The following is a 4,863-nucleotide window of genomic DNA, read 5'->3' as shown; positions in this document are numbered from 1 at the left end:
GCCTCACGCCTCCTATTAGCAGACCGCTCAAACGTGCCGAGGAGCAGCAGCACCATCAGCTCTCCATGTCGAGGAGCAGTACCGCGGGGCCTTCGAGGCCTAGAGCAACCTATAACCGGTCGATGACCACCGTGCAAAATAAAACATGACAAAAACACCTCAACTCGTATGCAAACATTATATACTCACATGTTTCTTTTATTACATTATATTAATATTTCTCCAATGCACGCATGCTATGCCTAATCAAGCACTACAAGAAATATGTCAACTTGTGACCACCACTATTGGTCACTGAATGGTCACAAATTTCCATTTGTGACCTTTTTGTGACCAAAAACATAAGGTCAAAAGCTGGCCGTCGTAAACTGACTATAGCGACCTTTCTTCTGGAATGGTCGCAAACGTTTATGACTAAAATAAGCCTATTGTTCTGTTTTTGTCACTAGCAACCTCCCCAGTCCACGTAGGCATCCAGCGTGGCAAGCTGCCCGGTCCAATTCAGTTTTCTACATGGGCCTAGCCCAACAATTCAGCCTATTTGTGTTTTTTCTGTCTGTCAATTTTTGGTTGGGTTCATGGGCCAAGCCCAATATTGCAGCCTTTTTATTGTTGAGTTGTGGCCTTTATGTCTAAACGAATTTAGTTTTTCTTTTTTCCCAAAAGAAGGGTCCAATAGTCAGATGGGTCCCAGTTGTCAGGTTCTAGTAACATCATCATTTGGTTGTAGCCTTTTCAGGCGCAGTACACAGGAATACAATTTTGCCCATATATATTGTTGAGAATTTTTCATAATTTTGCTGTCAAAGCAGCATGTACATAGGAATACAATTTTGCTATCAAAGCAACATTTCAAACGTACATCTTCATGACATCATACATAAAAACCAGCAATAAAAAGATTACAATATGCCATTTGGCTCAAATCACATAACATATGACATCCAGGTTCCAGCAACGAAAAAAGATAACCACCACATCATACCATCTGCACATTCAAAGAGAACAAACTATATGTCAAAAGAGAACTGTGTAGAAAATTGCCAATAAAAGAAAGAAGATAATATACTCTATAATTACTACAGATTTGCTCACTAGATACACACACACACACTTTGCATATACAGATTTGCTGCCCGCAAAAACAATTCTGAACAGTTGGCTATAATAATTTACGGCAAAGAAATTCCCAAAACAAAGAATGGTACATCTCGAAATTCCCCAAAAACATAAGAAATGCGACATCCATGACAAGCTGTGGCATTACTAGAGGATTTGATTAAACCAACATGTTAGAGTGTGTTGAATAGATAAAATAAACTCAATTAATGGGGCAATGCAAATTATTTACTCACTACCGCACGACATTCACCTGTGATTGAACCCTGCGGGCACATACAAATTATCACTTGACCCGGTTATGGAATGAGCTGGTGCAAGAATGAGGTAATTCCTACTTTACGTTGGACTAACCAAACACTGTCCTTTAGTATGTAAAACCTTCTGTTCTTCCAAAAGATTCAGTAGAGTGGGCTAAATTCTTTACTCACTACAGTTTCAACTATTCTATATGGAAAAAATTACCAGAAAATCTCTGCAGAGAACCATTACCACCAATCAGTTGCGACTCAATTCTTCTTTCTTGACCCAAATGCATTCTTTCAGGCCAAACATAATTGAGCCTCCTAGCGAAATCTTCAACTTCCCTGTTTGTTCAGAAATGAAGCATGTCATTAATTCGCACGAGGGCTTTTTTACAGGAATGTGAGCAGTAAATTTGATATAGCATTTTCAGTATACATAATAATAGAATAATCAAATATAAACAGCAGTGAGCCCAAGTACTAGCAAATAGATCTTCTGCATAGAACACTACATCTTAGAAAAGAGAACTAGGGGTAGGAGAGGGAGCCGCTCACCGATGAGCTTGTGGTCGCTGCCATACATAGCCGCCGTCACGCCGGTCACCGTGCGCAAGAGCAGAGCATCGCTGCACCGGTGACACACACCATGAGCTACCTGGGGAAAAGAATATGAGCCACAGTTAGCCAATTCACATGACAGTAGGCAGGTAAAAGCAGAACCAGAGGATCATGAAGCAGGCGGAGCTGGGATTTCACTTTTTCTCTGGAACTAATAGAACATGCTACTAACAAGTTATCGGAACCATTCCAACAGCAGGGCACACCACAGCTACCCACTACTCCATTAGTTAGTACGTACCAACCACAGCCACAACTCCACAGGCATTGCTGATGGAGCTAAACCGACTTCAACTTGCAGACAAAATTAGCACACAACTCATGCATCACATCACTAGCGAAGTAAACCGATTTCAGCATAGAGTTTATTATCATATGAGTTCCCTATTTCTGTGGTCCTGGAGTTTGGCGTGCTACCTCATCCGCGATCATGCTAACAGTCAGACATAACATGGGTTGTACCATGGCGCCAGTGAAAGAAACATGCAGCAGAACTCTCAAAGAATCTCCCCCCAATCACTTCTCAAATATGTTTCACTTCTTATTGGAAGCAAATGTCATTGTACTGTACATTTGTACAGACGAAATAGTTACCGTACATTTGTTACTACTGCCATATTTGATGCAGCTTGACTAGTATAATCAATGCAAATACTTCTAATCCCCACGAATCATAATATCAGTTAGGTTAAATGAAATCAGTTATCCCAAAGCAATGAAGCTTAATGGCACCGGACCAAGAAAGACCAAAAAAACTCGCCAACTTATCTTTCTGATGCACAATGGTCTCAGCGACCACCATCTCTATGTATAACCAGGTGTGCCTCGATATCAGCCGCGCTAGCGTCCTGTAGTGGTTGTCTGTCCAGTCCATCATCGGCACCACGCTGCGGGAGCAGGGGGATGGGAGCAAGAAAACAAGTATCAGTCAGCTCCGACCATGGCTAGGTATATTGTCCAACTCAGGACTGGACACAATCAACAGATACGAAATGCACAATTGACAACAGCTCCCACCAGACGGAGGAAACAAACCTGGCGTGGATGAGCTTGACGCTGGTCTTCATGCCGGGCCTGGACCAGTTGTAGGCGATGGATCCCGCGATCCCCGTGAGCCACAGCGTCCCTGCAAGCACACACGACAGACTGGATCACACCCACAGCCTATCCGTACCATACCAGAATTATGCATCTACCTCTAAACACGAAACTAGTTGGTACAGAACAGTATAGGGGAATTTGGACATGGCCGGCGAGATCCGGCACTAAACCCCGGCCAGATCCGATCCCTGGGAAGGAGACAAAGCCATGATCCGGCCCGGGCCTCGCGAGATCTGGCCTCTGGGAATGAATTTTGAGGAGGGAGGAGGGGTAGGGGTAGTACCGAGATGTCGACGAGGTGCGCGCCGAGGCTCTCGGCATCGATGAGTGCCGCGGCTTCAGCGACCGTGACCTTGGGTTTCTTCACCTTGGGCGCCTCGGCCTGGGGGCGGTCCTTGGCCGCGCCGTCCGAGTCGGAGCCCTCGTCAGAGGAGCGGGAGCCCCAGGGGACGTGGGCGTTGGCGTTGGCGTCGTCGGAGTTGTAGCCGACCGCGGCGTCCCGGGCGGCCTGGATCGTGCGGTGGCGCTCCTGCGAGCGCTTGTCGAGGCCCTCGAAGATGTCGGGCTTGCCCAGATAGGGCGCTGCGGCCGCGACCGAGGCCACGGTGGCGGGCTTGCGGCTGCTGCGCTTGGCGTAGGTCACCTTCTGCCAGCCGTGCGAGGGGTCAGCGGGCGCGGCGGCGGAGGAGGAGGCGGCGAGCGCGTCCATGGCGGACGAGGAGGAGCCCGCAGCAAAGGCGACGTCGTCCATTGCCATGGCTGGGGTGGGGCGGGGTCGGCACGAGGAGCATGCAAGGGAGAGGCAAGTCGTTCGCTCTGGTTGCGCGCTGGTGGGTGGGGGTGCGGGGTGGAGGAGGAGAGCGATGAGAGCCGTGGCGGCGGCGAGGACTGGATCTGAATCGGGGGAGAGGGGACAGGGGACGGGAGGAGTGGAGTTAGGGTTTGGGCTGCGGGTGGGTGGATGGATGGATGGATGGATGTGTGCCATGTCATCAATCCATGGCACAAACATCTCCACCAATGAAAATTAAATTTATGTATATGTGTTTTTTTCTTTTTATTTCTCTTTTTTCTTTTCGCCTATGTGAAGAACCTATCAAATATTAGTTACAAAATTGGACCGCAACAATTTTTAAAAATATTTGACCGTGTATTATGTACAAATTGACCAAAGGTTCCCTCTTAAAAGTTTTTCGTCCACCTCTCATCCATTTTCCGAGTGCCCAAAATAAGTTTTTTTAAGGACCTACCATATATTTGTTGCAAAATTGGACCAAGTAAATTTTCTAAAATACTAGGCCATATTTAATATACAATTGACCAAATGGTTGGGTGTCAAAAGCTTTGATCCACCTCTCGTGAAAAAGACAAATTTCCGTCGGTTTAGTTGGAAGCGGGTCAAATTTGAACTGCAGCTGCCTCATAGTTTGCTCTTCATTTTTTCCAAAAATCATTTTTAGGTACAAAAGTATCTATTTAATCAGAGAAATATCAAAAGTTTTCCAGTATTCAACCACTAGCTAGGAACGGTCATGCCCGTAGTTTTGACCGCATTTTGAAACGGGCATAAAAAATTCAAAAAAAAATCAAAAAATTAGGAAACCTTCGCATTGTGTCATTATATGTGGCCAAGTTCCCAGGAAAAATAACAAACTTGTAATACGACAATTATTTTTAAAAAGTGTTCTCAGAAATGAGATATCATGCGTGAAGATTCAGGGTTTTCAAGCCAAATGATCAATCTTATGGTCACATTCATGGCATAGTTTGTTCAAATGAT

General features: G+C 45.5%; 1 long non-coding RNA gene across 1 annotated transcript; it reads right to left on the bottom strand.

Annotated features, from left to right (window-relative positions):
* Nucleotides 1-831: 831 nt before the first annotated feature.
* Nucleotides 832-2,389, bottom strand: LOC125525861. The gene is made up of 3 exons (XR_007291451.1): nt 1,920-2,389; nt 1,585-1,706; nt 832-988 (listed from the first exon to the last, which is right to left on the bottom strand). It is a non-coding gene; the product is annotated as an uncharacterized LOC125525861 (long non-coding RNA).
* Nucleotides 2,390-4,863: the final 2,474 nt, after the last annotated feature.

This window comes from Triticum urartu, chromosome 7 (assembly GCF_003073215.2).
Source record: "Triticum urartu cultivar G1812 chromosome 7, Tu2.1, whole genome shotgun sequence".
Classification (NCBI taxonomy): domain Eukaryota; kingdom Viridiplantae; phylum Streptophyta; class Magnoliopsida; order Poales; family Poaceae; genus Triticum; species Triticum urartu.
Note: the sequence above shows the minus strand (reverse complement) of the source record. Positions and strands in the feature narration are given on the sequence as shown.